This window comes from Trachinotus anak, unplaced genomic scaffold (genome assembly GCF_046630095.1).
Source record: "Trachinotus anak isolate AG129_WGS33_773 ecotype Australia unplaced genomic scaffold, CSIRO_AGI_Tana_v1 ptg000032l, whole genome shotgun sequence".
Lineage (NCBI taxonomy): Eukaryota > Metazoa > Chordata > Actinopteri > Carangiformes > Carangidae > Trachinotus > Trachinotus anak.
The window spans coordinates 3,341,681-3,354,575 of NW_027273883.1; the positions used below are offsets into that span (position 1 = coordinate 3,341,681).

At 41.1% G+C, this 12,895-nt stretch overlaps 1 protein-coding gene across 11 annotated transcripts in view; it reads left to right on the top strand.

Annotated features, from left to right (window-relative positions):
* Positions 1-12,895, top strand: part of sema6cb (semaphorin 6Cb) — a 350,862-nt gene that overhangs the window by 212,683 nt on the left and 125,284 nt on the right. For all 11 annotated transcript variants that reach the window (XM_071468733.1, XM_071468731.1, XM_071468730.1 and 8 more), the window contains one exon: positions 115-205. The gene's annotated coding sequence lies outside the window, so the exon portion shown is untranslated. The remainder of the gene's footprint in view (positions 1-114; positions 206-12,895) is intronic.

A 12,895-nucleotide genomic window follows, 5' to 3' on the forward strand; every position in this document is an offset into this window, starting at 1 on the left:
ACACGACTGCTCTGACTGCTCACGGAGGCTTAGGTTGCATCAGTGTAAGCTGTCCCGCGTTATGTCTCAGACAGACGCAGATGCAATTAGTCATCTCTTATTTCTCATTCACAGATACACTGACAGCTGCTCTCTGAAGCCTGCACCAGCCGGGGTTACCTACCTGCGCGGTGGATCGCTGCAGTCAGACTGTTTGGAAGCTGAGGTAAGGACGGCTGCGTCTTTCTGGGGTGGATCCTGTGTGATTCACAGCTGAGGGATGTTTGATTTGGGAAGGATTGGAGTCTCTGCTCACTGATCTTTCAAATGCAGTTTGAAGACTGAATTGGATGCAATGTGATGCAATGAGTTAAGGTCTACAATGTGACTGAGGAAAGGCAGGCACTTAATTAATAGAAGCTTTGAGGAAAACACTGCTTCTGAAGCAGCTTTTTAAATTAGCTATCATCTGCTCAATTACATATCTACTCATTCTAATCAAATGTCAGAAAATGGCTTTTAAATGTGGCAGACCTTTTTTTTGTCTCAAACCAAGGACAAACTCAGTTTAAGGTCAGCTGTGAGTCCGCTGCCATGAAATGACTGAGCTGAAGAGGAACCGTTCATTATTAAACACTGTGCTGACGAGTACCATTTTAACAGCTCTGAAAACACATTTTCATATCAGCTGTTTACTATGTGCGGTGCGGATTCTACATGAAGGCCTTGTTTTTCTGCCAAAAACAGTTTCACATTATTATTTCATGTCATTTCATATAAGAGACGTCTCTGTTAGTGTTTTTGTCGGTGCTCCTCTCAATGGTTTAAAGCTCAGTTTGAAGCTGATGTCACGCACCGATGAAGAGGAAAATTTGAGTTTTGTTAAACTCTTAAGAATAAAAACCTAAAGATGTGTTTTTCTGAACTTCCACATGCTTATTGAGTCATGATTATTTAATTATAGAGATGAACAAGCTTTTGGAGGAAAACTAGTCTTAGATTACGTAGGAAAAGTTTTATATACATAACATTAAGTTCATATATGAACCTCTTAGTGGCTCATAAGAGCAGCTGTGTACAGTTAGGTGATGGCAATCTGATGATCTTATATCATCGATGATCTTTCTTTGACATATGATCAACTTTTCAGATGTCATTAAAAGATGCTGCTAGCCAGACCATGCTAATTGTGAAAAAGCTAGCTCTCTAACTGCAGCTGGAGTATATAACCACGTAAATAAATCCAGATGAATGCTCCATATGAACTAAGCAAAAACTGTTTGTAAACTGAAGACAGCGTTGAGGGTGAAGATATCTGACTAAAAAAATTTTAACATGCAAATCAACACATCAGGTCAGGACCTTCACAATAAAACCAGAGCAGAAACAGATTGTGATTCTAACCAAAAAGATTGTCATATGATCTTTTTATCATCCACCCTAGTTCTCAGTCTTTGGTTTTAAAGTGTAGTTCACAGTTGTGTATATTGTGTTTGTTTCTCTACTTTGTAATTCTGCTGCTGCCATATCTGTCTGCTCTGTACATGCTGTCAGCTGAATGTCTGTCAGCTCTGGAAGAACGATCCTCAGTCACTCTTCATAAGCCTCATTCATTTTTTTTTTTTTTTTTTTTTCAGATAAAGAGCTTTGTCTTTTGGTTTTTCCTTATCTGATTCTAGGTCTAAGGAGGGTGTAGTTTAAAGCCTGAGGGACAAACTTCTACATAAACAAACCTGACTACTCACCACATTGACTGATGGGTGTGTACAGTGCGTGCTGGTGAGGTGTACACACCTGGTTGAGGCTCTGCAGTGAGGTCGGCTCTGTTGTGACTGAGTCTGTCAGGCAGTTGAAGGAGAAACAACGGCACAAATGTGTCACAAACCTGTGGAATCACTGAGGAGCTGTTGTGTCTGGCTGGGCATGTCCCCAGTGAGCTTGATTGTGGACAGTAGAGGACAGGGCCAAGGAGCACTGATGACAGGACGCCTCGTGGGATGGCTGGAAACAGATGGCTGGCCAGATGCCGGCCTGCTGTGACCTTGAAAGCATCTGAAGGTACAAACAGCAAAAAAATGGTCTCAAAAACAAGTGGTGATGGACAATACGGCAGCAGCGGCAGCTCTGTGTTTCTCTGCTGCTTTTGAGCAGATTTGTTGCTCTGTGTGTGTGTGTGTGTGTAGATGTTGGTGTGTTTCATTAGGGTGTGATCACGCATACAGTTAATTTTCTTTGGTGTGTGCCTGATCAGAGAAGTTAACCTTTTTCAGCACAGTCTAATTTGGTTTGTTTTGGTTCACACTGTTCGATTGCAAAGGAAGCGTGGCTTGTAAACAAGTGGAACTCACAGAGTTTTTATTAATTGGAGAAAGTGCCAGTAACCTATTATCCTGCAAAGGTTGAGAATTTGGTTTGGGCAGGGAGGTCAAATTAGCAGGGAGTTTACCTCTCCTGGTATTCGTGCTAGTTATAAACCCAGGAAGAAATCAGCTGAGAGTCTGCTTCATTTTCCTTCATTATATTATGTTTGGCTCTGCAAGAAAAGGGAATTGATAACTATCAGATGTCAGCATCCACCTTCTCACACCCATTAAGCCTTGTGTTTTAAAATCTTTTCCTGCAGTTGCTTTTAATCTAGCTCCTCCTTCTACAAACCTGTTTTGCAGATAGAAGAAAATAAAGACCCCATCGTGTCTGAGAGTCTCTGACAGTGAGTTTTGTTGGCATTGTTCTCTGACTTCAGTTAACATGAACTAATCTGACAATCCTTTTCTAGGCTGACCACTCAAATGATTGGTGCATTAAATGTCAGGCACGACTGAGACATAATCATCAGAATTTAGCAAAGCCCAAATCATCATATGCAAATTGCTTTGTTTTGTGTGACCAGCAGTTCAAAGCCCAAACTTAATCATAGAAGACCAAGAACTGAGAACCTGCAAAATGAGAACCATTGGATTTCTTGCATTTTTGTTTCTGAAATGACTTAAATAAGAAGCAATTACCACAATAATTTTATGTCAGTTAATCAACTCATTTTTTTCAGCTTTATTTCCCACATTTAAATTGACTGAAACCACATCAACACGGTATTCATTCTCAGATTTGATTTGATGATTATGGGAGAGGAGTTGATCATGTGATCATTTCAGAGATTAGATGACCACATTATTACTCATACAGTAATGTGCTGAAAATGAAGAGCTAGTGAATTCAAAAGTCAGTTCAGGTAGTTTTAATTTTGCTCAGTCAGTGTCTGAACAGTGAGGATCTGTTGTCAGCACTAGATGAGAGTCAGGCAGCCGACTGTGAAGCAAACGCCACCAGCAGCCTGAGATTGTGCAGGCCTCTGGGGCTTTGAGCACAGCAAAGGTAGAGCCACGATCAGAGCCAGGAGCTGGATGGGGAGGTGGTGGTGCTGGGTGTGTGTAGGTGTGGTGGTGTTGGTGGGGGGGGGGTGGCTGGGCTGTGAGAAATAAGAGGAGATGGAGGAGGGTAGAGGTGTCAGGCGTATAATTGGGGTGAGGAGATCTCTGGGGTGGATAGAGGGAAGCTTTATTAAGACCGCTCAAGTCTGATGTGCTCACACGGCCGCCGAGCTCTTCCTCTCACACCCACGCGTATGGGCCAATCTTCCATTTCCACAAGAGACTCTGAGGCAACAAAGGGATGAAGGGCAAAGTCCTCAGGCTCCCTTCAGTCACAGATAAGACAAAAGACCCCATTACTTGAAAAGCACTGATTGGGAGGCAGCAGTGTATGGATCTGCCTTTTTTTTTAATATTTTTAAATGAAGGCCTGTTGTGTACGTTCCTGCGTCCTCACTGCTAAGCTAAGTTGCTATTACTTATTGATAGTGCTGTCATTTTGTATCCAGAGATGCTGCAGATTCTGTGACTCAGTTGTTCTTCCGTGAGACAAGCCAGCAATTCATTCAGTAGTTTCCCACAACTGATGCCTGCTGGATAACCTCCCTGAATTCACTTTGTAGAAGAAGCTAATAAAAAAAGCCTTTTTCTCTTTGATTGTTTCCTTTAAAATAATACAGAGGTTTGCATTAGCCATCAAAGTGACACTTTTAGACAGTGCGCACTTGGTAACTACAGCATAATCTGCTCTCACCTGGTGAGTTCACAGCATTAAAATGCACTGAGAACAGAGCATGTATGAAATATTTACAGGCCAAAGTGTAGGCAAATATTGGAGCTCAAAATGGATAAAAGAGGAATAATCTCTTGTTTTGGTTCACAATGGAAAACAAACTTTCTGGGGTGACCTCCCCCGTGACTGATCGTATCAACTCTGATGGTGAGATTAGGAGCTTAACTGCTTCTTTTCCTCATCCTGCGAACATTGAAATGTGACTTTTAGAGTCAATGAAGTTCCCATATCAATAATTGAATCCTTTGTAGATGCATGTCTCTTTGACTTAGGCGTCCTAAAAACACTTTCTCACAAAAGCAGATTTTTTCATGAGCGACACAGCAAAGGTTTTGAGTGGAAGCAGGAGGCAGTTACATTATGGGGGAATTAGTGGCCTCCCTCAGATCTCAGCTGTAAATTGGTTTCTGTGCAACTGAAGAAAAATGGGCTGGAGGTTTGTTCTCTGCTTCCTTAGTAGCTTGTTAATCCCCCTACAGCTCTGGCTGGAGGGAAGAATTGCTTGCGTGTACATGGCCCATGTGGAAAATGGCGCTACTCCTCCTCCAGCCCTCTTCCGTCCTCTTTCCACTCGATCCTGCAGGGCTTGGCTAATCCTCTGCCTGGTCATGGTGGGGAGATTGCAGGCTTTTTCAAAGCCCTTTGCTGGCCGGACTTCAAAGTTACAGGGATACAGAGACTTGAGGAGGTGGGAGAAAATGAGGTCCACAGCAAGCAAAGACTGTGAGGGTTCACCTCAGCTTTTTTTTTTTTCTGTCATTCCTGAGGTGACAATAAGAAATCTGTGGTTTTGAGGGAGAGGCTTTGTTGATTGGAAAGACAGGGGCAATAGACACAGTCTCTGAAGATCAGTGGCTGCTGATGTTTGCAGAGCTTTGAGGCCCAGCTGTGAAACTATACATAACACGTTACATAACATGCACAAAACAATATCCTAATGCAAAGACAAAATTCTATAATTATAAATGTCTTGAAACACAAAAGCTACACATGAAATAGAAACACAACTCAGGATAAAATCACACAATGTGTACATATCTTCATAGCTCTTGATCCTGTGTGAAATCATGTTTTAATTAACTACAACTGTTCTTTCTTCACAAACTGCTGCCAAAATCCACAGTGCAAGTTGAGGTCAAATGAGAAAAATTCATTCACTATGAAAGAAAAGAGTTCAGTAGAGTCTGAACTCTCTTCTCTACCTTATCTTTTGTCTGGGACTAATCTGATCAGCGTCTCATCAGCTGAGCATTAATACAGGATGACTTGGTGCCTCTGACATTACACTGGTCTTTGTTACAGATGAAGCACTGGTTGTTCAACGTAAGACTGTTGGTCCAGTTATTTTCTTTTCATTTTTTGCACATTTCTCTGGTTTCCTTTTCTGGTTGTTGGTCCTGTGTTAAATTGTTAGATAACCCAGAGAGAGATTAGAGTCAGTTCATGCCAGATGAAGAAAATTGTCTGGTATTAAATTGTTGTGTGCATCATAATAATCGGCGGCTTTGCCAGCAGTTGGCCTTGTGCCGTGTTCACAAGCACTAAATAAGCATGTTCTGAGTCTGGAAAATGAAATAGGAACTTAATTTGCATGGAAGTTTTTATTTATTGTAATTTTTTGAAAACACACAGTGTTGTGTTGTTACACACAGGCAGGTTCAAGTCCTTAGTGCCCCAAAAATCTACACTTTGTTCTGAGTGTTGACTCAAATCTGAACACAAACACGATACACATACTTTTAGATTCAGTGTGACTTGTACTTTATGCGGATATAACTATCTCCAAGGTCCAGTGGATTAAATGTCTTTTTTTCTCTGTGCTTAGAAAGCACAGAGAAAAAAAGAGATGGTTTCTTCAAAGGTTTCTGTGTTGATATTTCATCTTCTGTTGATTCTGCCAGTTTAAACAAAACAGGAGCTGGAAGCTGAAGTTGTAGTGTGACTCCATGGCAACATTATACTTCCTGTTGACATTCCCCCAGAACATTATGGGAACCTTAGTCCCAAACTTATTGTCCCCCAAAGAAAAGTTACTACTACTACTACTACTACTACTACTACTACTACTACTACTACTACTACTACTAATAATAATAATAATAATAATAATAATAATAATAATAATAATAATAATAATAACTTATTTCTTTTCCACTAAAACTTTGTCACTGTCAAGATGATATTTGGCTTTTCCCATTTTAATGTATTAATTTATTAGATGTTATTTTTATTATTATTTGCAGTATTAAAATAATCTTAGATTTAATCTGCCCTGCTGTAGTTTTTCCAAAGTAAATGCTTTTTTTTGTTAAGAGACAGCCGTGACCTTTCAGCCAGGAGCTGTGTCTCTTTTTATTTCTCCATTTGAATACAGCTGATCAAGTATCTTCATTCTTTGAAAATTCAAAAGGTTCAGTCATTTGAGGCCTTGATTATGATGAAGCGTGAGCTCCAAACCTCACCACCTCACGTATTCAACAGGTGCAACATGTTAATTAGTGTAAGTGGACTCGTGGGCTCTGGGATTATACATTATTCCCCTTGATGTTCAGAAAATGTGCAGTTGACATACGGTGGCCTAGCTGGACGTTTATACACACACACATTCTAGCACGCGGGTGTGAGATGTCAGTAAGCCATTTAAAGCTTCACCCTGAGTTAACCCTTCACAAAGGTTAGTTAGCTTTAGCTCAACAAGGAGGATTATATCATTAACTATGGCTTCCTTAGTAGCAGCCGGGGCTGAGTTTTATCTTATTCTATTCAATTCATGTCATTAGTAGCGCTTACTTCAAATGGATTTTAGATTATATCAGTGTGCTAGGGGTGAAATCAGACCTGCAGTTTGTTTACTTTGTTCTGAACCGTAGCAGAAATGTAAACTTAAGGTTGTTTTTTCTAATTATGGTTAATTTAGCTACTCATTCGCCCAAACACCACCGACCATCGGCTTGTAAACAGCTGCTGTCAAAGCTGCCTATGAGCACTATCACGATCTTAGGAATGGGCTTTGATGTGCTTTCTCCACTTTGTTAATGATTATTATTATTAGAATTAGGATGCAACTAATGATGTTTTTTTTAATGTCTTGTTTAGGTTTGTATTTAATTCATTTATAGATCCCATATTGTATAAAACAAGATGTTAATGTCATGTTTGATTATAAAGCAGGTCTAGGTTCTATATTAATACTGTGAAAGTATCAAAGCCTCAGTCCACAGAGAAATGCACACAGCCTGTATTCAGAAACTGAGCCTTAAAACCAGCCGTCAGGACTTCTGGAACTTTGTGATGTCACATCAAAGCAGTCACCGTTCTCAGCCACGCCCCAACAAAAACACCCATCACAGTTTCCCAGTGATAAGGTGTTGTCTATAAACTGCTTCTTATGTCTGAGAAACGGTTCAAAATCCAAAGATATTTAACTTACAGTGACAGAAAACGGAGAAAAGTGATAAATGATCATTTGATAGATTATCAAAAATGTTTGTCAGGTAATTAAGCACTAATTGGAAATGCTTTACCCATCAATCCATCTAACAGTTGTAAGAGACTAGAGCTGAGGCGATGAGTTGATTAATCAATAAATCGATTGATGGAAAGTTAATTTAGAGTGTGTTTTGATTTGATTTAAGTTTTCAAGCACAAATAAAAACACTTGCTGGTCCCTGATTCTTTGTGCTTTTTATTGTCAGATATGATGAAAAACTGCACGTGTGGGTTTTCAGCTGCTGGTGACATAAAACTGTTTGAAAATGTCACCTCAGGTTATGGGATATTATATTATGGGATATATATTTTTTTTGTCATTTTATTGACGAAATGATTAATGGAGAAAATACTTGGCAGATGAATCAATAATGACAATAACTGTTATTTGCAGCCCTGCAACAGCCTATCAAGTCTTTCCCATCCAAGCTTTAAGTCCACATGTCTCCTCACCCAACAGGCCAGTGAAGACGATGGTCACTGACTCTATTGACCATAAACAACGGTGGTTTATAGGTGCAGTCTATACAATATGTGGTTATTGACCAGGAGCTTTGGGCATGATGTGGAAGGACCAGTCTGATTGGTCTTGACAGCAGAGCAGTGGAGCTGGGTTATTTCCCTTAACATTTTATAGACAATTTGCCCTCATAAATTCAGCAGAAAGTGACTGACCGACTTTGCTGCGAAGGCTTAGGAAGTTTTCACACCCACCATCACAATTTCTCTCACTTTGAAATTGATTTGGTGGAGGTGGTTGATTGGAGATGTAACATGTTGGATTATTTATTAATTTATTGCTAAGATCACACTGTGACTGCTGCAGAGTATGAGGCTGTTTTTCTGAGAGGCTCTCTTATTTCTTATAATTGATGTTTACAAATTCCCTGGGTGGGACATTAAGGTAGATTGCTGTATTAATTGCCAATGTATGCCAGCTAAACGGGTAATTGCTCGCTGTTTGCCGGAATGAAAATGTGCTCAGCTTGGGTTTGATAGAGTTTGTTTACTGAGGTGCTGGCCACTGACAAGTGAAGATGCTTTAAGTGATGCCCTCCGCTTTTAAAGAATCAATGTTTTTTTTTCTGATTGGTGCTGGTATTATAGTCACAGGGATTTATCTGGTCATTTCAAAGACATATCATAACATTAAAACAACAAAGGTTTGAGATCTCACAATCAGTACAAGAGGAGATTCAATATTTTAAGATCAATTTCTGTGCCACTCCAACAATTATTTTTAATTATTGATCTTTGCATAATTGTTGAATGCATTATATAGAAAATATTTTTTTTTAAATCATCCCAACTGTAGAGAACCCAAGACAATGTGCTCAGATTGTTTGTTTTGTGCGACCCCAAGATAGTCACTTTATAATCACATTATAGGACCAATATTTTACACTGTGTTTTATTTGAAGTGTTGATATCTATAAGAAGATATATTTGTGGTTTTAAGAACCAAAAACCATCTCAGTGTAGTTTTACATCTCCTCTCTCGGGCTTCTCTCTGAAGCTCTAGTAACAACAGGTCAGTGAGCCAATCAGAAGAGAGGATCTGAGCCTCTATTCTAATAAAAATACAGCAGATTTCAGGTAAACACTCAGAGAAACCAAATCCTACAAAGATGGATGGATGGTCCAGGTGGGCAGGGCTTGGGGTATGGCTGAGGGTGATGACTGCTTTGTTGTGACATCACAAAGTTCCAGAAGTCCTGACAGCTGGTTTTAAGACTCAGTTTCTGAATACAGGCTGTGTGCATTTCTCTGTGGACTGAGGCTTTGATACTTTCACAGTATTAATATAGAACCTAGACCTGCTTTGTAATCACACACACATGGACATCTACCTTAGTACAATATGAGACGTTTAAATAGAGATGAACAGCAAAATCTAAATTAGAGAAGCTGACACCAGAAATTAATTATCAAAATCATTACTTTCCTATTGTCCAACAAGGGCTGTGAGATAATTTGGATTAATTAGATTCATTAAAAATGTTTTTGCACAGTGTCTACTTTTAAAGTTGAGTTATTACACCACACACAAAGAGGTTACTCATTAGCAGCAGGAACAGGTAAATCAACATGCAAACGTTTCTCTTCCATCTGTGCAGAAACCGATTTCTGAGTTGAAGCATCTGGTCCTGACAGTCCAGAGCTGTATGGAGCAACCTGTATGTTTGCATGTACGTAATGATGACAGCCTCGCAGGTGGTACAGGTCTTTTATTCTCTCTTCACTGTCTTCCACATGAAGACCTAAAACATATGAAAGAATTGAAATTATATATAATTTGGCCATGTGGCTGATCAGTCGATAAATTGGCTCAATGTTTCATCGCTAATTCTGTCTCTGTGGTCACATGTTCACTCTGCAGGTAAATAGCTTTTCCCATATGTAAGAATTCAGTAGTGGGATAGTAAAACATGCCATCAGACGGCATTTATAGGATTTAAATGCATGAGAATACATTCTGAGCCTTGTGGGGCTTTTTCTCCAGTAAAAATTTATATTTATATCCATAAATAATCACCTAGTTTTTCTTTTCTGCTCTTGTAATAATTGCAATTTTCTGGATGCCCTTTTTTTCTGGAGCAGTCTGACTTGAATTAAGCGCTCCTTTATCACAACCGCCCTCGGCCTGCAGCTCTGCACGTCGTGTCTGACCCATGATAGATGACTTCTCTATGGTGCCTGACACAGGTGGACACGTCCTCTAAATCTCCCTCTGTCCCAAGACGACCCCCCTCTAACTCCCACCATTTCCAATAAAATCGACCATCTCATACCTCTGCATATGTGTGGGTGTTTGAAATTAGTTCGTCTTCATTCATCCTTGCTCAGTGAGCCCCCCCCCCCCCCCCCCACACACACACACACCCTGCCTGCACTCAATATCCAATTTTTGTCCAATTGCGGGATGAACGAGCAGAGCACTCTCTCCACAGCCTCTGTTCATACCCTGAATTTCTCTACACATCAGCACACACCTTCAGATCCATGAAGAGGCCTAGAAAGGGGGGGGGGTGGTTAAGCGCTCTCCTCATAAGCACCTGTGTGTGTCTCAGAGATCGGGGGGATGAGAGTGGGCGGATGGGACCAGAGCAGGAGGCGAGGATGAAGCAGTTGAGAGGGTGAAGAAGGTGATTACGGGGGGCCAGCTTCACAGAAAGTGGCTCGCGGAAGCAAGATGATAGATTTTTTTTTTCTCTCTGTGGAACAGCAGAGTCTTTTCAGACATAGACACAAACTTATCAGTCCTTTCTTCCTGTTTGCAGTTATTTTCAATCACTCCATCTGCTGCCTCCTGGAGCTCATCGCCCCCCCTCCCACATAATTTGCTCTGTCCCCTCTCTTATCCCTTCATCCTCCATCTTCTTCAACAGAGCTGTGATTGGAGAACACTGCGAACCAATGATCCAATCTCATCCCTATTCATAGACGTCAGAGCACTTTCTCTGTGCCCCCCCCCCCCCCCCCGGCCTCCACATCACTCAGCGGCCAGCCTGTCCCCTCTGCTTTTTACCTCTTTGCTTCACACGTTTTGTTTAGCTTTTAAGTCCCCTTTTTACTTATCCGGCTGACTTGCCTACCGTAAAGAAGTTGACATGGCATCACAAGCAAAAGGCTTGCTAAGCTTTTTAGAGCCAGTCACGGTGCACCATTCCCCCGTCGTAATTACTGCTGAAACAAGCAGCTCTGGGAAGTTTCGGAGCCGGTGGACCCGTCATTACTGACAATCTCCCAGCCTTTATCTGCCGTAGCTAAGACGCTCTCGCACCGTGGGGCTGTGATGATTGCCTTACTGAGCTGGGGGAGGCAGAGGAAAAATACAGAGGATGATCAGAGAGGGAGGGGCGTGCAATTGGAGGTTTTTCATAAGTGTGAGAGAAGTAGCACTGTTGCCGAAGCCCTCAAACTGGAAAAGTGTTTCAAACCAAAAGCTGCTCAAACCTGCCAAACAGCCATCTCGGTTTCCATGGTGATTCAATGCTCTCCAGCTCCAAGTGGAAAGCTTCAACTCTATTACACTCACACTGCCCTGTCAAGCATGCTTTTTTCTGAGGAGGTGTCCAGAGCCTGGCTCCTGGCCTCCTGTCAGCACTGAGGGTCGAACACAGGATTGTTCATACCCTTGACATCAAGTCATCAGCAGCGTTTCCAGCTCAGGAGGAGTCACGAGTCACATATTCTCCTCAGGGAGTGTTTGCATCTGCAGGCAACTTTTTCATGCATAAACATGATTTTTTGTTTTGTTTTGCCACACCTATGTGTGTCAGTCACAAACCAGTTCATAGAAGTAGCATCTTGTGTGTAGGAGGGGCTGAAACTGTCACACTGTTTAGACTCAGCTGAAAATGACTTAAGGTCCTCTCCTCTCAGATATGATTTTTCCTCGTTGTTATTTCTCTTGGATGTTTGACCTTCACTCTACAGCAGAGGTCAGCAGGTACATTTGGCCTTGGGCCAGTTTTTTTCAAATCCATTAGATGGTGGCAAGAAAGTAATCAAAGGCTAAATTAAGACATTGATTGATTGATAAAAATGCAGCTAGAATTTGTTTTGTTACTGTTCTCATGTGGTGCTGTGGCCATGAAAGCACAGATTTTCACATCTGTGCTCACCTTGGAGCGGCTGTGGCTCAGGAGGTAGAGCTGGTCTTCCACGAATCGCTAGATTGGTGGTTTGATTCCTGGCTCCTCCGATCCACATTTTGAAGTGTCGTTTGGCAAGATACTAAACCCTATGCAGGGAAAAAGGGCTGTGTGGATGTGGCTTCTATTGTGAAACGCTTTGAGTGGTCGATAAGACTAGAAAAGTGCCATGTAAGTCCAGTCAGTTGAGTTTGAACAGTGTACGTGTGTGTGATCATTATAAGACAACACTACATACAACACATCCCAGTATGAAACTTACACAGGTGTGATGTGGAAACTTGAACGCACATACACTGAAAATTGACTTTTCAGTTGAGGCAGAAGGAGGATATTTCTTTTTATAAAGGCGATTGAAACTTTTGTGAGCAAAATATGTCAGACACAGATTATTATTTCAAGTAGTATTTCTGTGTCTTAAAACGTATCTGGAGGAGTCTTAAAAGGCTTTTCACATCCACCTCTTTCTTTATAGTTGAAAAGGAACGGTGACTCATCTCGCTTTAAAGGGCTGCTAAGTGTGATAGCATTAATCCAGGGGCTGCATTTGTGGTCAAAATGCTGTCTCAAAAAGCTTTTTCTGTCATTTTGAGGAACCAATGAATTTA